We start from the raw sequence: 26,052 nt of genomic DNA, 5'->3' as shown, positions 1-26,052 counted from the left end.
GTATGCTGGGAGGCAAAAGAGAAAATGACAAATTCTCTGTCAAACTGAGGATTGGTCAACACTGGGGTTTGGGTAAGGGCCAATTTTATACCTTCAAAGGCTTGATTGGCTTCAACAGTCCATTTGACTTTTGAATCTTTCTTTAGCATGTTATTTAATAATCTGATTAGTTCTGCTAAGTTTGGGATAAACCTTCTCAAGAAGTTGATTTTTCCCAAGAATCCTTGCAACTCTTTGACATTTCTTGGGTGAGGCATTTGTAGGATAGCTTGTATCCTATCTGGGTCAATTCTAATGCCATCTTTAGAAATGATGTGGCCCAATAGCTTACCTTCCTCTAAACCAAACAGGGATTTCTTGGGATTCAAGGAAATTCCATATTTTCTGCATTTTAGGAAGATCTGTCTCAGATGCTTTATATGTTCTTGGTCTGATTTTGAGAAAGGTGTAAGGTCATCTAGGTAAATGACTAAAAAGTCATGAATCTCCTTTGCAAAAGCAATGTCCATTTCTCTTTGAAAAGTTGCCCCTGCATTTTTCAATCCAAAAGGCATCTTTACATATTTGAAAGTTCCCCATGGGGTTGTAAATGCTGTTTTGTCCTGATCATCAGGGTGAACTAAGATCTGGTTGAAACCTAAGAATCCATCAAGTAGAGAAATTCTGGAAGCCCCCACTACTCTCTGCAAAATGTGATCCATCTTGGGTAAGGGGTAATTGTCTTTGAGGGATACTTGGTTCAGATTCTTTAAATCCACACACAGCCTAATTTCACCAGTCTTCTTTCTTGTAGGGACTAAGTTGGAGATCCATTCAGAGAATCTGATTGGTGCTATGATGCCTGCCTTGAACATTTTTTGTACTTCTTGTTCCATTGCTGGGAGAAGCATAGGATTGATTCTCCTCAGTTTTTGTTTAAAGGGCTTTTGGTCAGGTTTGAGAGGGATTGTATGCTGGATAACAGAGGTGTCATAGGACTTTAGGTCCTCATAAATCCATGCAAAGACATCCTGGAACTCTTTAAAGAGGTCAATGTAATTAGGCTTTTGGTCAGGAGGTAAGGAAGCAGATAATTTAATTATCTTGGGTTTGTCAATTGTACCTATGTTGCAATCTTCAATGGCTGCATTTAAGCGCTGCATTTTTGGTTTTCTGGGGATATCATTTGAATCAAAGATGTCCTCTAGTGGAGTTAGGCCTGTTGGTATAAAATTTTCTTTCAGCTCTATGATTTCAGTTTCAGCATTGGCCACCTCTTCAGAGTTAATTTGTTGAATTTGCTGAATGTTTTCCTTGTTGAAAATGGTTGGATTCAGCATTTGTTTTGCTGTTCTGGGTGATATTGGGTGAGCAATCTGTTGAAACTGTATTTGTGATGGACTTGCTCCATCAAGTATTTGTGATTGACTTGCTGTCTCAAGTATTTGTGATTGACTTGTTGTCTCAAGTATTTGTGATTGACTTGCTGTCTCAAGTATTTGTGATTGACTTGCTGTCTCAGTGTCAATATTTAGTCCTGCAAATTCTTGCTGCAGAGTTAAAAAATGGTTTATTTGCTTGTCATCCTCAAATACTTGCCAATCATTGATATTGTTTGGAATGGAGGGTCTGTGTTTTACCTCAGCTGTAAAACAATGATGGGGCTCAAAGGGCAACTTGCAGGTACTTTCAAAGGTGGCTAAACTATGAGCATGTAGATTGTGGGTTCTGGGAATTTTAGTAATTTGGAATTTAGAGAAAAAGTTTAGTACCTCAGCAACAGCAGACCTATAAGTCCTTAGTCTTTTGTCATTGGTGACAAAGTTTCCCTTCACTTGTTGGATAACTAAATCTGAATCACCCATGATTGAAACCCTGGCAGCTTGTAAGAACTTTACTAACTTGAGGCCTAGTAAAAGAGCTTCATATTCTGCCATGTTGTTAGTACATCTGAAATTCAATCTATAGGCTCTGCCTTCTGCATGACTATTTTCTTTATTGTGTACCCAAACTCCAGCTCATGCCCCTAATTTGTTGGCTGAGCCATCAAATTCAAGGAACCATAGAATATCTTGTTGGGAAGGAGATTTGATGATCTGTTCATGGGCTGGCAATGTGAGTAGGAGTTGTGGTTTTTCATCTAGCTTGTCTTCTAGGACAGTTTCATCATTTGATTGGGTATGCTTGAGCTTTAGAACAGCAGCAGTATCTAGTGTTTGATTGATTGTTGTTTCATGGGTGATAATTCTTTCATTTGAGTCTTCCTCTTGTATGAGTATCTTGGTGTCAACCTCACCTTTTAAGGGAGTTGTGGTGTTATTGAAGAGGATGTATGAGTCTATGTCTGAATGGACAACATATATAGGAAAGTTTTGAGGCTTTTCTTCACTGCTGACCATGTATTTCATTAGCGTTTCTCTGTATAGTATTTTTGGTTGCCCAAAAACAGAGATAGTGGCATATGACATGTCTAATTGCAGGGAAACTTGGAGTTTGGCTCCCCATGATCTTGATAACAGCATCCCATACTTAGGTGGGATATCAGCAACTACCACATCCATTAGGATTGTCTTGTTTGGGTATTGAACCAGAGACACACATAAGTCTTTTATGAGACCTAAACACTTGACTTGGCTGGAGTCAAAGGAAAACAAGTCCTTGTACGGTCTTGTTATGTCTAGATTCAATCTCTCCATGACTGCTTTTGGCATGAGATTGTGAGAGGCACCTGAGTCAAACATTGCATTATGTAATATTTTATCATGAATATGTAAACTGACATAGAAAGGTAATACCCCTGTGACTACCGTTTTTCCATCCACTTCTGGGCCAAACAGGAGTTGTGGGGTGTCATCCAGCACATTGACATCATCTTTGTTACTAGTGAGTTGCAGGGACTTTTTGATCTGTAATTTATAGATGTCATGTTTCGCTAGTTCTGAGAGAGGAATTGCTATCTTTAATTTGCCAATTTCTGTTTCTAGATCAAAAGTTTTTTCAGATTGGGTCTTGGGGTTATAGGTGACAGTCCTTTCCTTGTTCATTAAATCTTCTTCTTGATTTTTATCTTGACTTTGGGACTTATCCTTTTTACTCATCTCTTGAAGAGAAATAGTTGAATAAGGATGAGAAGGGGGAGTGACCATAGGCTGCTGTTTTAAGGACAGTGGTTCAATGATCTCCTCAACAATTACTTCTTTTGTATGTGAATTTATTTTGTCATTAGTTTCTGTGACCATGACTCTTTCAGGTTGTTGATTATCCTTTTTCTTTTCAGGCTGTTTAACATTCACAGTTCTGCTCCTCAGCTTGTATTGTTTATGGACTTCATAAACATCAGTGTCATCGCCTTGTTTGAAGTCAAAGGATTCACCTGATTTAGTTTGGAACAGTTTGATTTCATCATCCTCATGATCTTCTTGTGTTAAGAAAACTTGACTTTCACCATCTAGACCCATTAAATTAATCTCAGGATCTTCATTGGGCTCTACTGATGTGGAAGTTTCTGCATAATTTTCTTGGAAAAGGGGTCTTATGTCTTGGTCAGCACTGGTCTTGCCGACATTTGGGTTTTGAGTTCTCCTAAAATTAGGATTCCTAGGAGGGTTATTTTGTGGTGCTTCCCATGATGATTTTCTCTCAACTGATTCCACTCTATCCCCCAATCTTTTCATTCCATTAAGTATTGCATCCAGCTTCTGATCAAAGGCAGAGGGTTCCTCTTTGAAAGCAGTCCTCTTTTCCAACCTTGCCCTATTCCTTTTGGCAATTAGGTTGGCTTCCACTGTGACAACAACCCTTTGGGCCTCTGAGAGGGATTGAGGATCTCTTTCCTTCAATTGATAGGCCATGTCAGGGTCAAAACCATCAGGGAATTTGTACAAGGCTAAATCAGGAGGAGGTCTTAAATTTTGTGGAATTACATTATATACATTGTTAAATCTTGCACAATACTCCAAAACAGTCTCTTGGGGACCTATTTTGATAGTGTCATATTCCCCAAGTATGTGCAAAGGATCTTTCTTCTTCTCCCATCTACTAGTAAAGGCTTGATACAGTTCATCAGGAGTTGTGATGGAGTTTGCATTCAGGGATCTAAACCAAGTTCTAACATCTCCAGTTAGGCTTTGAACAAACATCCTCATTCTGACACTGTCATCATCTATTTCATAGGTCTCAAAATGGTCTTGCATCCTCTTAGCATGCTGAAGAGCTGTCAGAGGGCCATTGGAGTCAAAATATGAGATTTTGGTTTGGTAATCTTGGGGTAGAGCTGCAGCATTAGCTGGTATCTGCAAAGGTGCATATCTGTTAGCCATATTTATAGGATTTAGAGGATTAACAGGGGAAGCTGGGATAATAGGAACAGTGGGTACCACAGGGGTAACAAGTAGGGGTGAACCTAGAGTATTGGCCAAGGGGATATTTGCAGTGGATGAAGATGTGAGAAGAGGACTTTGAGATGTGGATGGTGAACTAGGGGAATTAGGGGTAGACCGGAAAAGGACCTTGCATGGGGTAGAGATAAGGCTAGGATGATCTGAATCTGAGGTTAAATTAGCAGGCTGTTCCTGCTTTTGCTGCCTCCTAATGTTTCTTGGGATGGTATTTGGATTATCAACAATGATGGGTGGATTAGGGTCAGGATTTGCCCTAGTGTGCCGTGGATTTTTCTTGGGAGCCAGCTTCTAACTGTTTTTTAGGATTTTGTAGGAAATTTTTATATCTGCAAGGACTGGATGAAGATTTTGGAATGGCTATATATTTTCAGAGCTAAGATGAAGATTCCCTAAACAAGCTCCTCCCTAAAGCTGTTAATATGATACAGAAACAGATTAAAGGCCTCTTGACTGATTTCAGGCTTGATAGTAGCTATGGAAGCTATATAGTAATTGAAAAATCTCAAGCAATCCCCAGTGGAGTCGCCATTTATGTTAACACCCAGGTTGTTCCCTATGAATCCCAAGGGAATACGGCCGGGGTAACCACTAACCAATCTTTGGATCACAGTTTCTAGCCAAACTGTAATCAGAGAGGGCTCTCTCTTTATGATTTGTCTCTGTTAAGATGGTGTTTTAGGCTAGCTATTATGCTCAGGTTTTGGTTTATGTTTTGGTTGAAGGATTTCTTTCAGGGCTTAAGATGTAGTCTTTAGAGAGTAATATATCATTGGGCAATGGAGTTTGGAGTTGTGAAATGTTTTGAAATGCGGGATTGGTGGTGTTCAAACTGCAGGGCCAATTGTGTATCTCAGACAAACAAATTTAAATTGAATGGTGAGGCATGTCAGCCAACATAAAGCAATTAAGAATTTTCTATTAAGCTGGTGAGATGAAAGTGAAACACGTTGCACAGGAGCAAACTTGAATTCCTGTGACAAAGGTCACTGTGAAAGATGTATTCTGAAAGTGCAGCAATTAAGAATTACACTTATCAAGATTACAGCTGAAGAAAACATTCATTAACAACACAGATTGAACTCAGGGTATTCATTGAATAAATCCTGAAAGTTATTCTTTTTCCCTGTTGCTAAGTATTCAAAGTTAGAAACATATGTGGATTTTAACAAATCGAAAATACATAACAGAGAGAGTTACAGAGACTTATTGTATGGTGTAATACACAGGAATCCAACAGTTTTCAACAGACACCAGAACGCATTCAACACTTCAGAAATCCGAGAAATTCCATCACTTTCTTTATTAAACTTCTGAAAGGATTACAGCATGAGAACTTCTTCAGGAGAAATCAACAACAACCCTTGCAAACTCATGCGAAGGGGACTTTATAGGAATTCTTATACAAAATATCTCAGGCATTGAGTCACCTGAGAGAGAAATATCTTCATTACTTCGTACAGAAAGTAGAAAAGAAGTTATTACAGCTTTGAATGCAGCATAACTGCTCTTTAAGTCTGTCAGAGGATAATTTGACCTTTGGAGGTCATTGAGTCGGTTGAACCGCTTTGCTTTAATGCTGGAAAATGTGTCTTTACTTTTTTGCTGCGCTGTATCTTCTCGGCTCTGCCAGCTGTGGTTTCCTACTCTTGCTTTGTTGGCCAAATTTTTTTGCTGAGTTGGATCAGCTTTAATCTTTAATGCATGCTGATTTTGTTAAACTGTGCTTTGCATAATAATTCATATTTTAAAAACAAAATTTGGTGAATGGCTCACTGTTTATAAAATATTCTGTATTGTATTTGTCCACCAGTCTTGTGTAGGGAGTTGATGCCTGAGAATTGCATCCATAGTCTCCTCTACTTCTGTATACTTGTAAAAATTGGGTGCCACATCAAACAAGTGATTGATCTCATTCATTATAAAAAATAGACTTTCTACCTTGTTGTAGATAGTCTGTCCTGTAGCTGGCCCTGTTTCTTCTGAGATGCTGGGCTTCTCATGGATTTCGTTTGTGGAAAATGCATTCACTCTTTTGGCATACTGCTCATGAATGAGCAGTCTCCCTGCGCTGTTCAGTAAGCTAGGGAGTCCTCTGTTTTGCAGCACCAGGAATTTATCCATGAACCTTTTCACCTCGGTCTGCATGTCCTGGGTTCTTCTCTCCAATGTCTGCACCAAATTTCTCAATGTGAGAACCCTTTTGATCAACTGAATGGCCTCAGTTCTATTGGGAATTCCCATGTTTGCCAGCTGAGTACTTGTTCTATTATTCAGCACATTGATCATCCTGGTGGCAACTTCAGGCATGTTGCCTAGAGCAGCCCTTGACTTGTGAATTTCTGCTTGTGCTTTTGGGATGAGCTCTAGCTGCTCATGGATTGTCTCTATATACTGCCATTGGTCAGTAATAGACTGGCCAATGTTGGCCCATAGAATTGCCTTAAGCCCAGCTATAACTTTATCTAATTTGAGCTCATTTTCTAGCTCTTTTATCCTGTCTTTGAGGGCTTTCACTTCCCTGCCCTTCTCTGCCACCGCTTGCTTGGATTTTTCATATCTGTCATTCACCTTGGCCAATTTATCCCTGGTCTCATTTAGCTCTGCCATTTGAGCTTCCAGGGCTTGAATCTCATTTTTTAGCTTTTGCATGTCCAAGCTAGTGGCCTGTTCTGTTGGTGGAGGTGCTGAAGTAGGTGGTGCAACTTGATCAGTTTGTTGGGGGGGAGGAACAGTAGTTGGGGCAGCTTCCTCAAGGTTTATGATTTGAGGAGGAGCCTGAGAGGTCTGCCCTTCTTCTCTTTGTTTTAAGGCTGCCTGTAGTGCTGTTTTTGCAGCCTCCGATTCTCCCAGCTTTTCCTGAGTTTGGATTAGCTGCTTATACAGAGATATCAACAAGGTTGTGGCCTGTTGATCATGTCTTTGCTGGGCAACATCATCTGTTTGAGGGTGGATTGTGGCTGGGAGTTTGATCTTTCTCCTCAAGGCTGCCATGTTTGCATCCCTCAATTTTAATATCTCTTGTATGCCCTTGATATCTTTGGGATCATGCCCCATCTCTATGATGATGTCCTCCAAGGACCTTATTCTGTTGTCCTTTGCCTGTGATGATGCTCTCTCCAACTCTAGCTGAGAGGCTGTATTGTTAAGGCTATTTTGTAGCCTGTAGTTGTCCAACGTTTGGTCTGCCAAGGAAGCATAGACCATCTCACCCGTTTGCTTATTCAGTTCTATCTTATCCATTGGGTGGATATCCTTGGCAAGGACTTCCAGGTTAGTCCTCAAGTAGTCAGAGGCAGATTGGGGCTGCACTGCTGTTGGCATAAAATGACTCATGATCATTTTGCCTTCCTGCACATCATATGCAGACATGAGTCTTTGTTGATTGGTGGGATCCATGTTCAACAGATGGTTATAAAGCTGTATCTTGATGGGCTCATTTCTCCTCTTAATGTCGATGAACTGCTGCTTAATGCTGGGTCCACCTTCCCTTTGCTGATTTGAGGAACTCACTTCTCCTCCCATTGCTCTATCCTGCTCCTGTTGAAAGGAGCTTGCTCTGTCTTCCCTGCTGGGTATACCAAAGGACTGTCCTATTGGCATTTCTTCCTCTGAGAAGGGATTAATTCTCTGTCTTTTCTCCCCACGAGATGCTGATGTTGTAAGGGGAGTCTCTATGTCCCTTTTCCTACTTGTATCCTCCTTTTGTGGAGTTTGGAGGATTGATGCCTCAGCTGAAGTTTCTTGCCTTGGAGGCACAGTTTGTTCAGTGGATTTAGGGGCTTCCACTGTTTGCTCTTGCTGGACAGGCTGTTCCTACCTTTGTTCTTCCCGTTGTTGTTGTTCTGCTTGCTGCTGCCCTTCTCCCTGCTACTCCATTTCTTCTTGTTGCTGCACTAGTGTTTCCATTTGTTACTCGGTCATAGGAGGTGGCTATTCCACCTGCTTTTCTTTGCCTTTACTGGTTGTCTGTGGAGTATTCATGGCAGCTTTCTGATGTGTTGTTGAAGCTGAGGAAGCTGCTCCAAGTTGTCTTTTGTATGAGAGGGGGACCTGTCCACAAGTTTCTAAGTCAGTTTCCTTTTGAATATTTCTGGCCTCTCTTTCTAGCAGCTCTTCACTAGTGATTTCCTCTTCTAGGGTGCCCTCTTCCCAGCTTAATGCATTGGCATACTGCTCAATCTCAGGCTGCCTTATATTTGAATAGGTACCCAATTTGTATCTTATCCTCCTGAGGGAAACAAAATGATTGGGGTCATAGGGTATCCACTCAAAGCTAGTTTGCAGTTTGAGGGCCTCTAGGATACTGTTTGCCTCTTTCCATCCCTCCTCTTTTCTGTTATATAGGAAAGGGCCGAGCTGGCTCCTTACCTTCAACTGTGCCTTCTTGTTCTTACTTTGGAAGTGGAGGTAGTCGGCATTCCCAAATTGCCTGATATATTCGAGGGCAAAAAGCCTCATGGGGACATACCTCGGCAGCCTAAAAGGCTTCAACTCACATCCATATACTCTGATGACTGTGTGGTCTTGGTAAAGGTACCAATTACCAATGCTATAGGTTTTGTTTAGATGGAGAATTCTCCTGATGTCATCAGTTAGCCTTGGAGGGGGAACACCACACAATAATGTCATAGCTGGATGTATGAATAAGTCTATAAACTCACAGTATGTGTATGGTGACACAGAGGTGCAATGAAAGACAGAGGTCCAAAACACAACTGATCTTGGATTCCCCTGGGCATTAACTTGTTTCAGGGGAATGAAGAAGCTGCCTGGTTGATTAAAAAAGAATAGATGGTAAATGAAGGAAGTATATCTGAACAGCCTTTCCCTTTGCAGATTCATCAGCTGGTCATGGATCCTATCTGCAATATATGTGGCATAGTCATAATGTACAGCTGGAGGCTTTCCAGGAGAGAATATAGATAGCATTGCCATTATGATTTCATCCACATCTTCCATTCCCTTGAACCCTAGGACATAGCTGATCAAATCCACTAACATTCTGCCCAATTCATTTAAGTATACATATCCAATAGGAGGAGTTCTGATGGTTTCAGAGCCTGGTTGTACAAACAGCTGGTTGATTTTGATGATCTGGTCATTTGATAACTTATTCCCCTTCTTTATCAAGTTCTGCATGTAGAGGGGGGTCAATGGTTTTGAATTGTGGAAATGCAGCATCTCATTTATGCTCTCTGGGGTGATATGGAACAGAATTGAGCCTGTAGGTCTGAGGACAGCTCTTTGGCATGGATCATAGAAGTCCTGGCATTTGTGGATCAACTCTGGCATAGAATTTACCTGGGGGAGGTTATAGATGGGCAAGTTTGAATCCGAAATCCCTAGGATATCAGCTCCACTAAGGTGTTGGGCTTTCAACTCATTTAGCATCTGAATATTGTATTTGGAGCCTAATGGAAACCAGTCTAACGTTTGATAATCCATATCTCCCAGGGCTTTCCATTCTAACTCCCTGTGAGGGGCATTGAGAGGCTTGATGTTCAGTGCAATTGGAGTTTCCATGGTCTATTAAGCTTTTGTCTTGCAGGTGAGCTCGTTGAAGTAGGCAGAACAACACTGAAGTAATTACTTGAAAAAAGTGTGAATTTCAGGGACCAGAGGGTGAAGTGGGTACACAGCAATTGAAATATTGTCTGAATTATGAATAAGACCAATGTCTGGTCTCACTTTGTCTTTTGTGGCAGGTTTTTAATGGATTGGCCAACTGTCTCACGATTGCGCGAGCAGTTTACAGTTTTTTATAAGAACTCGAGAAATCAAGGCTCAGTTGGTGGTTTTCGAGCTTGCAGTGGTAAATGGGGGCTAGGCATCAAGATTCACCGGTGAATTTCGAGAGTTTTACGTCGCTTAAGCTCTTTCGAGGGAAATCACAAATAGAGTAGGTATATGAAGGTTTTTAATGGAGAATACCTGGTAAAGAGCGAGCAATGGTCACGAATGACTGTGGAAATGGTGCGCTGGACGTTTCTAAGTTGGCTTCAACAAAGGTGGTGTAACTTGGACGTAACAATCATGCAGAGAAAGCAACAGTTCTGGTAGCAAAAGTACGAAAAAACGCAAAAATTGGCCTAAATATGGACTTTTGGCATTTTGGCGCGTTTTCTCGGATGACGTCAGCATGACGTCATAGGGTGCGGTCAAGCTGAGATGACGTCAGCATGACGTCATCGGGTGAGGTGGCGAGCTACTATTGGTCCATGGGGATGATGCAGTGGCAGACACGCTGGCGCAGGGGCGGACAAGAGTACTGATGCGATGGCAGGGTGGCGATGACGTGGGTCTGACGCGGGACCAGCGAACCGGGCGGTAAGTGACGCAGTGGTTACGGTTAAGGGCCATAGCGGTTACGGTCTCCCGGAGCGGTTACGATACGGCCTTGGTTTTGTCAGAGGCCGCTCCGAGAGACCCGAGAGGGTGACGCGTGGCCGCGCCATGACGTATCCCTTCGTCATTTTCTCGGGCGCTAATTATCTGTCGTGGGGGCCGCTCCGATATCAATGGGGCTGTCGGATCCCATGTGTCCGATCCGACGGTGGACGGGAGGACGATGTGATCGGTGGATACGGATGCGGGCGGGTATAATTTAATATTTGTTTTTGAAAGCAGTGCCCAGTGGAAAACCTTAGGGTATGGGTTTTTTGTGAGGTTTTTCAATGTATTTGGAAAATCACATATATGCGCCAACTTTGGTTAAGTGGCGAAAGTGGGTTTTTTGGGTTTTTTTCATAATTCCAAAGGGCTTTAGGGGTAGGAAGGGGTTTTTTTTAGGGTTTTTCTTTGCAAATGGTGGTTTGATGAGTGGAATGACTTGGAACAAGGGGGTGAGAGCAGGTATAGGTTCATCAAAGTGACCAGATGTCATTTTGATTCCTTTTTTAGAGAACATATGGCTATAATGCCAAGGGGAGGGATATTTATACAAGATTTGGGGTTTATACACCATGGTGTTACTACTAGTAGGGGAAAGGTGATATAGGGTATTTACATAGTAAAGTTAGAGTTAATATGGATGAAGGAAGTGGATTAGGGGAGACAAAGCTAAGTTTATTCGAGAAATACTTAGCTTAGGGAGTAGATCAAAATGAAAAGATTTTTACACAAGAAATGTGGCTTTTGAAGGAACAAGAACCACCAAGAAACCATAATCTCTTCCCTGAATCTTAGCTGATGAGGGAGTGTTAGTAATGAAATGGAGAGGGGAAGAAGGGAGGTTAGACATGCTTCCAGCTTGCTGCAACTTGATGAAGAATGACACCTTCTCAATTCATTGATTTTGCTTTGGTAAACAAAGTTAGCACACATGCAACTGATAAGAAACTGCCCTTCTGCAACCCCAACTGCCTACCCATCTATTTGCCTAGCATTTTTTATTTCTTCTTGGAGGGTGCACTTGGAGTTGCAAACCCTTACTTGCCTTTTCTTTTGTTTGGCTTTTTCTTTTGTTTTTTCTATCTACTTCTACCCTTATTTCTTCCAAGGTCCCAGATTAAGCTGTTGGGAGCCTTTTCTTCTCTACCTGAACTACTTGTCTGCCAAGATTAAACAGTTTGGACAGACTTCTTTCTCTAATCTACAACTGCAAATTTAAACCATGGAATGATCCAGATTAGACTGTTGGACCATCCATCAAAATTTAACTCCATACCAAGCTATAAGCACAGCTTGGGTTCTTTTGGAAATATGTGATCTTTGAATCATCAAAGCAGAGCATATTTGGACCTTTTCACAGCCAATCATGAAATATGAAACCTATTGGTATAGGTAGCTAACACAATCACCTAATGCTAATTTCGTAGACTTATCAACAATGCCCCCATCCTCGAAAGGGGAATCCAGAGGCTCACAACTCCACCCAAAAAGTAATACTTTGATTCACCTCCTTCAGAGGAAGTACATAATCCACTATCAAGGTGAAATATGCATCCAATGTCTAGTGCTACAATTGTCCAATAATTTTTCTCTCAGTGAACAGTTACTAGATCAATATTCCACGACACACTACTAACGTGCTTATGATTCCATGTGGCAATGTAAATGATTAAAAAAAATGTATTTCTCGGACTTCCCTTCTCTGCTATACAGTCCACTAGGCAATCTGATAAACCCCTTCAATGTAATAAAACACCTTCCAAGTTCTGTGGGCATCCCCTTCTTTTCTCCACAATCCCTCATGTGACCCCTCCCTTGGCAACATGTCCTCGCATTGGAAGGTTCAAAATCCAAGCCATATCCCTCCCTCAAAACCATCATACCAGTCATATTGTGCTCATGGAAATCAATTGACACTATTGGGTACCAGTTTCCTACATTGGCCTTACTCCAGAAGTGTTTTACCATCATACAACTACCTATTCCAATTCCTTTTATTGATGTTGCTAATTCTTGCAGTCAATTCCAACCACCCAAACTAGGAATTTTCATTCTTTCTTCTACCAAGCACATAATTTCCATTATACTAAGATCAAATTGAAATAAATTAAAATCATACATCATTGATGACCCTTCAATAAGGTACACATGCAATTTTGTTTACTTCCTGTCACACCAATTCAAACTAGTTATTTGATCAAATCATCATTAATAAACATCTCAAATCTAGGTAGCTCAAAAATGCAAACGTCATAATCAAATAATACATCACATGTAACCATCGTAAATCAGAGCCATAGATCACATTCATAATAAAACTGAAGTAAAACATTGATACTTATCCTTTAATCACTCCTCACTTCCTCCCTTGTTTTTCATGTGTAGACAATGGATAATTTTGCACACCAGGAAAACACCTAGTGCCTTAACTTCAATGATGTACACATACACAATGTCTACACCACACACATACAACCTCACACATAATACAACACCATCCAATACATGCACCTGCACTTGACTTACAACACATATACCTACACCCGACGTACATCACAACACATACACATACACCTCTGTAAACACAACAAAATAAATACACTTACACGTGGTGTAAAACACAACACAGTGCATACACATACACAACATATACAAAAAAGACATGCGCACATGTCAAGTGTACTACACAATACATATATGTACAAAGAGTACAAATCAACAATTACACATGTCATGATACCATGACTAAACAATGTACATACGTAGTATTGCATGTACACAACACAACATGTACGACATGCACACAATACCACATGTATATGAGTACCACATGTACAACATGTACATAGTACCACCTGCAAAACATGTACATAACATCACTTTTACCTGGTGCCACTGACATAAGGTTTACACAATACGACCTACACAATGTGTACACAACAGCAGCTGAACAATGTATACACAACACCACCTACACACAACACCACATGCACACAAAACCACATGCACACAACACCATATGTACATAAAATTGCATCTACAACATGTACATTGCACTATATGTACAAATCATCACATACGTAACATGTACATAACACCATATGTACACATCGCCACATGCACAATGTTTACACAACATCACATGTACATGGAACCACCTGCACAACATGTACACAACACCACATGTACACATCACCACCTGCATAACGTATACACAACACCCCCTACACGACGTGTACACAACAACACATGCACAAAAAACCCCATGTACAACATGTACAACATATACACAAAACAACATGCACATAGCATCATATGTAAAATCATCCACACAACACCACGTGTACATAGCACCATGTGTACATAGCACCACATGTAAAACATGCATCCAACACCATATGTACACAACACTGTATATACAACATGTACATAGCACCATATATACACAACACCACATATGAAACATTTATATAGCATCATATGTACAGAACACCACATATACATTATGTGCACAACACCGTATGTACACAGAACCACATGTCCAACATGCTCATGACACCATATGTACACAACACCACATATCCAACACATACACAACACCATATGTACATAGCACCGCTATACAACACCATATGTACATAGCGTCACATATACACCATGTACAACATATATACAATAGTGATATTGCACATCCAGAGACAACATTACCTCTACCATGAAACCTTTCCTCAGGTGTCTTTCTATTTTCCATGCTTGTCCCAGCATGTTACAAATCACACTACTTTCATTCCACTTATATATCCCTCAGCATTACCTTCCATAGCATAAACATAGACATAGTATAATCACATAGTATTAATTCATATCCACTTGATATTGAACTCATAGATCTATCACAAATACTTTTCCACTTGATTCCTCATAAACTAGGAACCTCTTCACATGATTCACCTGCAAAAGTAATCCTTCAACCACCAGAATGATCCCTCATGACCCTCTTAGAAAACAACATACATACATACATATATGTACATATAAACGTTAGGGTAAGACAATCATGATCCCTGATGACCCTACTAGATAACAGCATACATACATATGTATACATGTAAACATTAGCATAGAACAATCATGATCCATGCAACCCTATCAGATAACAACATACATACATACATACATACATATATGTGTGTGTGTGTGTGTGTGTGTAAACACTAGCATAAAGCAATCATGACCCCTCACGTCCCTATTAGATAACAACATACATATATGTACATGAAATCATCAAAATAATAATGACAACAACTTAACTAGCAGATATCCTAAGGTTAAGGTTAAGGGAACTCCCTTAATCCATGCACAACATGCATAACATTGAGAACATTAGTTTCCAACTTTTCTAGGGCACCTATTACCTTAAGCCCAATTATTCTACCTTTCATGTTACCTTTCTCATGATTGTCCTTCCACCATCCATTTATCCCAATAGACCCAACCAACCCACTTGACTGTCATATTTTGGCCTTCATTTCCCCTTATACATGCATCAACTTCATCTAAGTCTTACATTAATTGTTTCATCCCATTCAACTCTTGTTGAAATCCATTAACTTTCCTCCTTCCTCAACCAATTCCCAATACCCTCAAAACATAAAAGGAAAGAACAAGAAACAAGCAAGAAGGAAACCATAGAAAAAAAACAATAGTAGTACAACATAAAAGACAAAGTGGCATTTCCATACACTAGACATGAACACAATTGCAAATCACGTGCAAATAGATCACAATAGAAAGAAAGAACAAAACTCACAGCAAGCTCCATTAATCAATCCCCATGGGTTCCTAATGCTTCCAAGGGAAAGCTGAACCTGAGCCTTCTTCAAGATTTCATGGTATCTTCTTTTCCATTCTATCCATGCATCATAGTTCCATAAACACGTAATTGTTAGTGTATAAATAAATATACAATATATCATTTATCTTACCTTGTTGTGCCAACCATGTTCCCTTGTAACTGAACACATACATGTTGTCTCTCAAAGGAACCCATTTCCCTTAACGAATCCAGCTATAACTAGAAACTAGTTGATATACGTGTCAAATACATTTTCATGAATATAGCTCATATCCACATAATGTCAGATGAAATAAAGGTTAAGAAGACTTCCTGTATGCAATGAACTCATTCGTTTGGTATTGTGGTTTCTAAATATAGTCAAAGGAATTCTCTTCCAATTGCTTTTTTTTTTTTTTTTCATTACTACAATTGAATCTTATTATATTCTATCACATCACCTAGCTATTAGTTATATAAACCAATGAACTATTACCTTGTCATGATAATACCAAGCATGTTGCCACGCAACTGTTCACACATGTCAATGACACGTTCCAAAGATCAAGGTATCATGTATATTAATTTGAAATCAAACTTTACCAAGACTAATAACTATGTCATAATCAACTTACAGTCATTACTCATATTACTACAACTAGAACCCACTTACATTCAAGTACATATCAACTATCTGATTACATAATGTGTTAATACAACCATCTTAAAACAAGATCATTTCTTCATGAAATATTATAGACACATACTCATATCATGCAATCATTCAAACAATCTATAAACATACGATGTTAGGTAAATGAAAAATATGACGTAATCAAACTCATACCTCAATATATATTAGGGGAGGCTATCACATATGCACAAGTCAATCCAAATTAGTATGACAAAATACAACAAGTATGTTGATTCATACTTGAATGTCATAACCCTAACCATTTGCAGAGGTTGGTCTAGATTTGAATGCTACATAATATCAATATCTTAAAGGTAATAACCATAATCATCATTTGTATGACCACAATGCATATAACAATAAGTTAACTATCGTAAATGACTATCTAATGCATGTGAATATGACCACACTAAACAACTAACATTTATTATGCATGTAACCATAACAACAATAGAATGACATGCACATACATATCCATAATTCATATAACAACCATTAACTATCATACTTTTATACCAAACATAAAAAAATACATGTATAATGATATGATCTTACCCTGAGGTCCAGTGCTGCAATCTCACTTTGATAATATGCTTCTCCTACTCTATCTCAACAAACACAACAAAATCATAAAATACAAACAACATCATGATGACATAAACTAAAACAATGAATATCACAATTCATGTATAACAATCACATATAAAACTAAGATGCATGAATGGCAAACACATTCCTCCCATCCAATCCAAGTGATCAACCAGCGAGCTTTAATACTACCTTGTAACCACCCCTCCTAGATCTATCCATTTTCACCCACCTGCCAAGGTAAGCATGAGATGATAGCTACTATGACATGACTCAACCTCCTAGGTATAGTTAAGGAAGTGGAATTGATAAACAAAAACTTTACTGAACTTCCTTAGGAGCTACAATACCCCCAATGAGCTAGACAACCACTCCACATGCCCAAACCTTGACCTAGATTACTTTTTCACTGACCTAAACTATCTATATCATGCATATGCATATGTCCATGTGATTTTAGGTCTCCAGATGCATGCATAAGCCTATAAGGCAATAACTGTAAACATTTTCACCCAATTCTATGGTTGTGACCATGATACCTAAGGTACTTTTTTCACAGCTAGTCTCCAAATGTTAAGTTATGGTATGTTCTATGCTTAGAGAAATTTAATTTTCTTTCTTATTATTATTCATAGATTAGCAATCACATGTGCATACGTAAAGTGCAGATAGAACATTAAACGATAAAAAGAACAAGCCAAGACAAGAGACACAAGATGTGGTGGCTAGCCAGGGACAAACCCCACAATGTGTGGGGTAACCCTTTAATCAAATCTTCTTTTATCTTCAATAATTCAACAGAGAGAAATAGTACATAAATCTGATTTACATCAGTAGCAGAAAACCCTAAATCAGTGGCATCAACATCATCTGCATCAGCGGCATCAGTTTCATCGGAATCAGCCAGCATCATCATCATCGGTATCATCGGCATCATTGGCATCACTAGCATCAATGGCTTCACCAACATCACCGGCATCATCTGCATCATCGACATCATTGGCATCATCGGTTTCACCAGCATCATTGGCTTCACCAGCATCATCGGCATCACCGACATCACCGGCTTCACCAACATCATTGGTATCACCGGCATCATCGGCTTCATCAGTGTCATTGGCTTCACTGGCATCATTGGCTTCACCAACATCATTGGCTTCACTGACAGCTTCACCGGCAACATTGGCATCACCACCATCATCGTCTTCACCGGCATCATCAACTTCATCGGCATCACCGCCATTATCGACTTCACCAGCATCATCGACTTCACTGGCATCATTAGCTACATTAACATCATCAGCATCACCGACATCATTGGGTTCACCGGCATCATCAGCTTCACCGGTGTCATCGACTTCACCGGCATCATCGGCTTCACTGGCATCACCTTAGGATCTCTCCTCCTACTAAAACCCAAAGACATGCAGAGAGAGGAAGAGATCCAAGTGTGTGTAGAAATGACTTGAAGTCCTCTTATATTTATACTAAAACGTAGAGGTTGAATAGACATGACGTTTTGGCTTCTTGAGCCTACATATGTTGTAGGTTAGCTTGATAATAATTCCATAATCAAAATAAATTCATATCTCCATGAATACTTATCAGAATCAGATGATATTTAGATCAATCCTACACCTCTCAATGAGAGGAATCCAATATGAATATTATCAGCCATGAATAAGATGACCCACATGAAGTTTGGCCCTAGTTTTCAATTTTAACACTCCCTCTCAACTAGGGAGAACTTCATCTGCAATTTGTTTGTCGGTCACTACTATTCATCCATCAAATGCACTGCCCTGTACAGCCCGACCCTTGCCCTGCTCTGCTATATTCTTCCTCTTCTGCTTTGTCTTATTTTTCCTTATACTGATCTGTACTGCTTTTCTCTGATTTGCTCTGCTCTACTTTGCTCTATTTTTCTCTGCTTTTGTCTGAATTATGAAGAAGAAGAAATGATCAAGGATGTATCACACTGACTCAACATCAGTCTCAGAGTATGTACCACTAGTCCCAGACTAGTCTCAACCAACCCAAAGTCAACGTCATAGTGAGTACAAATCCTACCACTGGTCCTAGAGAAGTATCATCCTCCACTGACTGAAATTCAGTCTCAGACTGCATACCACTGGTCTCAAACCAGTCTCAACCAACCTGAAGTCAACATCATAGTAGGTACCACTCCTATAAATAATCCCAAACTAGTATCGAAGTTTTAGAGAGTATACCACTGGTCCCATACTAGTCTCAACTAACCCGAAGTTAGCATCATAGTATGTACCACTCTCACTAGTCCCAATCCAGTATTGCACTGACCAGAGGTTAGTCTCAAAGTATATACCACTAGTCATAGACCAGTCTCAAGCAACCCGAAGTCAGTGGCATAGTGGGTACAACTCCTACCATTGGTCCCAGACCAATATCACAGTCTCAAAGAGTGTACCACTAGTCTCAAACTAGTCTCAACTGAATCAAAGTCACTGTCATAGTATGTACCACTCTCACTGGTCCCAGACCAATACTACACTAACCAGGGGGCAGTCATAGAGTATTTACCATAGGTCCCATACCAGTCTCAACTGACCCGAAGTCAGTGTCATAGTAGGTACAACTCCTACCACTAGTCCTAGACCATTATCATTGATCCCAGATCAATGAAGGTCATCCTAGCATAGGGAGTACGGTAGATACTGCGATGCATCCATCGGTACTACAATGGTACCTATCCTCATTTCCCTGCTCATTGATCAGATGAGAGGTACTTCCCATGTGTCCCATATTGCATGGGTAGGATGCCTCGACAGGAGAACTTAAACAATCCTATCCTCATAGGAGAACTAATCATCCTGCTACACAATCACCATGGCGAACACATCATCCATGCCTCACAAGAGAGCTAATCATCCTACTACATAATTGTCATGGAGAACACATCATCCAAACCTCACAGGAGAACTAATCATCTTGCTACATAGTCATCATGGAGAACACATTATCCAGACCTCACAGGAGAATTAATCATCCTACTACATAGTCATAATGGAGAACACATCATCCAGACTTCACAGAAGAACTAATCATCCTGCGACACAATCGTCATGGAGAACACATCATCTAGACCTCACAAGATAACTAATCATCCTACTACATAGGAGAGCGAATCATCCATCCCACAAGAGAGCAAATCATCTTCTTCCACAAGAGAGTGAATCATCTTGTTCACAGTGTGCACCACCAGGGGAGGGTGAGTCACCCTGTGGTCATATGTTGCTCCAGTAGGAACCGCAAGCCCCCAAAGCTGTGAGAGTTGAATGTATGAAGCATGCAAGACCCTTTTACAAGGGTGTCTTGATAACTCCAAGTTGTTCGGGAAAAATCACAAATTTGATCTTTTCCTGGGGCTTTGACCTATACATCATCTCAATGTGATGGATCCTCCTTGCTCATTGACTTACCATATCCCATATAAGGTATTATCTGATGTCTATCTGCTGAAGCAATCATTGAATATGGGATTCCTCAATAATTGAATCCCACCTCTAGTTGTCACAGAGAATCACAATGGTATTCATCATGTTTAGTCACTGAAGAGTTTCCACAACTAGGCAACTTCATATGAGGTCATACTCGTAGTTACGTATCGGGTCTCAAAGGTACTTATAACAACCAATTTCTCCTTCCTACTCATCCATGATATCGAAGCAGAATCCAAATAAAACCAACATCGAGAAGTGCTCTAGTGATCCTCCACAATTCTTGCCCAGTCAGCATTCGAATAATCATGCAGTTTTCATATTTCCGACAGTGTATCACAATCCATGAGAGATTGTCCCCTGAAGATATCTCAGAGGATTCTTGGCACCAATCCAATGAGGCTCAACCAAATATGAGCTCACCATGCTAACTGTAAAACATAGGTCCAGATAGAAGTTCACCAAGAACATCAACGTGATTGAGTTTATGAAACTCAGAGGCATTTCCCAAATTTGGTCCGACATCACTACCATATAACTTCTGAAAGTTGATATCCTTGAGGTAGTCAAAGGCTTGTAGTTTATCATTCCACATTTGGAATCCATCTCCCTCTTACTTCTGTAAATGAGAGGATCTACACCTGTCAGAAATAGGTCATCCTTATGAGGTGCCAGTATAAGAGGTCTATCATCCACAACCTTCGGGTAATGGTTTGGATCGGTTTCACTCCTAGTGAATCTCATCCTCATCAAACAGCTATTAATCCTCTCATACTATGCCCGGGGTGTTTTTCTTCAAGCCATAGAGGGCTTTCTTCCACCTATATACATGGGATTCCCATTCATGAATCTCAAACTCCATGGGTTGTTCCAAACCTATGGACTTGCTACATGAGGGGAATGGTCCCCTTGTAAGCTTTTCCTTCGATACATCTTAGACATGTACCTTCATGCTCTTTTTGAATTTAGGCATCCCTGTCACCAACTGACTCACAGACCTTTGGTGTTGTGTCAATGGACAAAGTCCCCAGTGGACTTCTAGCAACTTGATACAACCCTAAACTGAAAACATCTTTGAAAAAATCTATTTTCAGATACTTACCTTTCCATCAACGAGTGCCACCTTGTAACCTTTGAATTCGATTGCTGGAATGGACACCAAGTTCTTCTTGCGATCAGGTACATAAAATAGATTGTGTAAATGAATCGAGTTACCTTCATTCAATTGAGGGGTAACATTCCCTACAGCCTTAGATCTAAACTTCCCAATGAAGTGATCTTTAAGCAGGCCATCAAAAACTTTCGTTGCGCCATTCTGATAATATTCTTTGCTTCCACTTCAGCCTCAGTGAATTTGAACCCATTGATCCTTTTGACTTGTCCCAACTATTGTCGGTGATTTCTCTTTCATTCTTGCTTGGGCATTGTCTTCACCTCAGCTTCAATACCATGTTAAGTTAAGGTATGTTCTATGCTTAGAGAAATTTACTTTTCATTCTTATCATTATTCATATTTTACCAATCACATTTACATAAGTAAAGTGTAGATAGAACATTAAATGATCAACAGAAAACAACCCAAGACAAGAGACACAAGATGTGGCGGCTAGCTAGGGACAAACCTCACAATGTATGGGGAACCCTTTGATCAAATCTTCTTTTATATTCAATAATTCACTAGAGATAAATAGTACATAAATCTCATTTACATCAGCAGCAGAAAACCCTAGATCAGTGGCATCAGCATCATCGGCATCAATATCATCGACATCTGCTCGCATCGTCATCATCGGCATCATTTGCATCATCGACTTCAACGGCTCCACCGGCATCAGTGGCATCATCGGCATCATCATCATCGACATCACCGGCATCAACAGCTTCACTATCATCATCGGCTTCACCAGCATCATCGGCTTCACCACCATGATCGGCATCACCGGCATCATCGACTTAACTGGAATCATCGGCTTCACCGGCATCATCGACATCACCGGCATCATTGGCTTCACTGGCATCATCAGATTCACCGTCATCATCAGCTTCACCGACATCATCGACTTCACCGGCATCATCAGCTTCACTGGCGTCATCAGCATCATCGGGTTCACTGGCATCATCAGCATCACAGGCATCATCAACTTCACTGGCACCATTGGCTTTACCGACATCATCGACATCACTGGCACATTAGCTTCAATGATATCATCAGCTTCACTGGCATCATCGGCTTCATCGGCATCACCATAGTATCTCTCCTCCTACTAAAACCCAAAGACTAGTAGAGAGAGGAAGAGATCCAAGTGTGTGTAGAAATGACTTGAAGTCCTCTTCTATTTATCCTAAAATGTGGAGGTTGAAAAGACATGATGTTTGGGCTTCTTGAGCCTACATAAGTTGTAGGTCAGCTTGATAATGATTCCATAATCAAAATAAATTCATATCTCCATGAATACTTATCGAAATCAAATGATCTTTAGATCAATCCTACACCTCTCAAGAAGAGGAATCTAATAAAAATATTATCAGCCATGAATAAGATGACCCACATGAAGTTTGGCCCTAGTTGCCAATTTTAACACCAAACCACTGCCCAAAACTTCATGAAACTATTACAAATGATAACTAACACAAAGAAAAATCCTTTATTTGAAATCTTGATCAATGGCTTAACCCAACCCATCCTAACCATGACAGACATTTCGTCAAGCACATGATGAACATGTAATCTTCTGGTCAAGAATGCATATCTAAATATAAGGGTTTGAAATTTATGTGAGAGTCACCAATAAGGTCTAATTCCCTCTCATAATTGTTGCAATAACATTTTTTAGCTCATGCATTCATTAACCTTTCATCAACAAATCAAACATGTAGAGACATAGCTAGAACCTGTTATGAAACCATGATTATAACTAGGATATAACAATAATAATAACCATGATAGATCAACCATCAAAGCCACATAATAACAAGTATAATTACTCATGAAATAAAAGAGGAAAAGGATCTCTTATTAACATATGCAAAATCCAACCAAATCGCGGACACCCATGTACCACATGACCATATATTGGGTTGAAGCAAATATTTCTTTCATCTAATCACCCTCACGCCATATTCCAAACATGAATGTGGGACTCGCAATAGAACCAACAAAGGCTTCCTTAGGGTTTACAACATATTTGGCCATTATCAAGGTATTTCTAGGATTGAAACCCTCATCTATATAGCCAATATTTATCGTATATCATTCCATTATTTGTCAAGGGATTCCTAGGCCAAACGATAAACATACATTACCAGGCTTTACTGCAATCCTACAAAAATTGATCAAGGGATCACTAGGTTCTAAATAGGCATGTAATCCTCTATATTTCTTCAACAATAGCTTGAGGAAAATTTCCCTCTCCACCTTCAATATTTATTGCATATCCCACCATTAACGGTCGAGGGATTCCTAGGCCCTTAAGAATTTTCTTGAGACCACCTGACCAAGTTTCAAAACCATTCCACAATCTTACTCAACCAAATGAAAGAACCTCCTCACACCATGGTTATCTTGAAATGGAAAGGTAAGGTTGAAATCATTGTCACACCTCAAAAATACAATGCTAGTGAGAGAAAGAGAACCAAATACACACATGCATGTACCACGCATGTCAAAACTAGCAAGAAAATAATACATGAAACTTCATACCTACAGGTAATCCCACTATAGCCTCTTGATCCAACTCTTCTTTGCTTGATATTTTCTTTCCTTTGCTTTTTTTTACTTCCTTTGCCATCCTTTCTCTAATGTATGAGTGATCCAAGAATGCTCTAAGTGCGCAAGAGTATGAGAGAGAGAAAAGGAAAATATCTCTAAACTAGAATTGACAAAAATATCAACTGACAAAAACCAAGAACTGATTCTCACAAGCCTTTTTATCACTAAGGCCTCTATTTTCTTCTATTTCATCTATTTGACCTTCAATTTCCTACTCACTTGCAACCTGTGACCTTTCACCTTCCTTTTCTCATATTTTCCATCATTTATATAAATAAAATGCCAATTAATTCCTCTTTTCCTTTTCGATTCCTTTTGCATTGCCTTTGTTGATTACACTTAGCCATAATAAACCAAATGAACACGTACTGGTATGTTTTTCCCCATACTCAACTTGGAATATGTGTCCCAAGACCTTGGTATTATTTTTCCTTTACTAACTTTATTACATTAACTTTTAGCACAAGGTTGTTACATCAAAGGTTCATTACTCGACTGCCAATAAAATTCAATGATTAGATTGAGTATGATGAACCTTGGCTACTAAAATAAGTTATTGGAAAGTTGAAGCATTATTGTGAGAAATCAAATCATAAGTGCAATTCTAAGCATGGTTTGAGGGGGAATGATAATACTAAAGGAAAGTGGCCAGCGAAGTGGGGAAGACCTTAGGATGCAGGTGAGAAGGAAAATGTTTCTCCTTACAATAAGTTCAATGTGGTGCAAAAAGGACATGGACCTCAACTCTTGCAGTGTTGGATATGTGGAAACTAGATTATCACAAGAAGGATTGTATATTATATCAGTATAGCAAACCTCATATCTTAGTGTTCAGTAGGCACTGACTGTTGGGGATGTTGACTAGAGAATTTCTCAGATCAATGCAACATTTCATAACAAGTAGGTGGATCACTAGGCATCCATTATTGAGAAGGAAGGTAATCTTTGTGATCGAGTTGTTTCCGTTTTTATTGAATGTGGATCTAATTATAGTTATGTTATGTAAAGTCCCTATAATACTACTGATTCCCCCATTACTATTGTAATTATATCCCTTATTGTTGTTATTGTGCCCCTATTGTCCCCATATTGTATTAGTGTGCCCCATAGAAACCCACTATTGTTGTTGTTTTGCCCTCATGTTATTACTATTATGTCAGCTTGATTATATTGTGACCCCTTAGACTCCTAAATATAAAAGGGAGGTTTAGTCATTTGTCTTATTCAAGAATTGTTCATTTGTGTAATGTAAAGAATTCTTCCCCCTCGAAGAAGCTAAATTCGAAGGCATTGATCTATCTTTTCTATCTTTTTGTGAGTTGGTTTCATAACATTTGGTATCAAAGCTTTGGATTCTAAGGTTTCTCTGATCCAAACAAGTAATTGTGGCATTTTCGATATAACTTTGTTTCTGCAACATTTTAGAATTAAAACAAAAACCCATTTGAGTTGAAATTGTTCTTTACTTTGGGTCCGAATTTCAGAGCTTGTCTTGCTATGTTTTTTCAAAGATATTATCTAAGGAAGGTAGGGTTTTTGTAGACTCTCGAATTACATTCCAAATAGGTGAATTGGGGAAAATCACCATAACCTTTTGTTATGAGCATGAGATTGAAATTCCATAAGAGGTTTCAGAAAGAGGACAGCCTGTAGTTTCCTGTACATCAGTTTCAGGTACTAAGGTTGAAACAGTGACACGTGGCACTTCGTACAAGTTCACCCTACTGAACTAGTGTACAATTAGGTCACTGTGGGATATTTGGCATAACTCTTCCTTGGAGAATCCAATCTTGATCACACTTACGATGTTAGAAAGAGGACTGAAAGGGATACTACAATATGTGATTTTAGATATTCGAGATCTGTAGTGACATAGATACAACAGATTCAATCTAGTACTCTTAGAAAGTGAAAAAAAGGTG

Source organism: Pinus tabuliformis, chromosome 6, assembly GCF_031772625.1.
Source record: "Pinus tabuliformis cultivar Carrire ecotype Pingquan chromosome 6, CPIR1, whole genome shotgun sequence".
Taxonomy (NCBI): Eukaryota; Viridiplantae; Streptophyta; class Pinopsida; order Pinales; family Pinaceae; genus Pinus; species Pinus tabuliformis.
Note: the sequence above shows the minus strand (reverse complement) of the source record.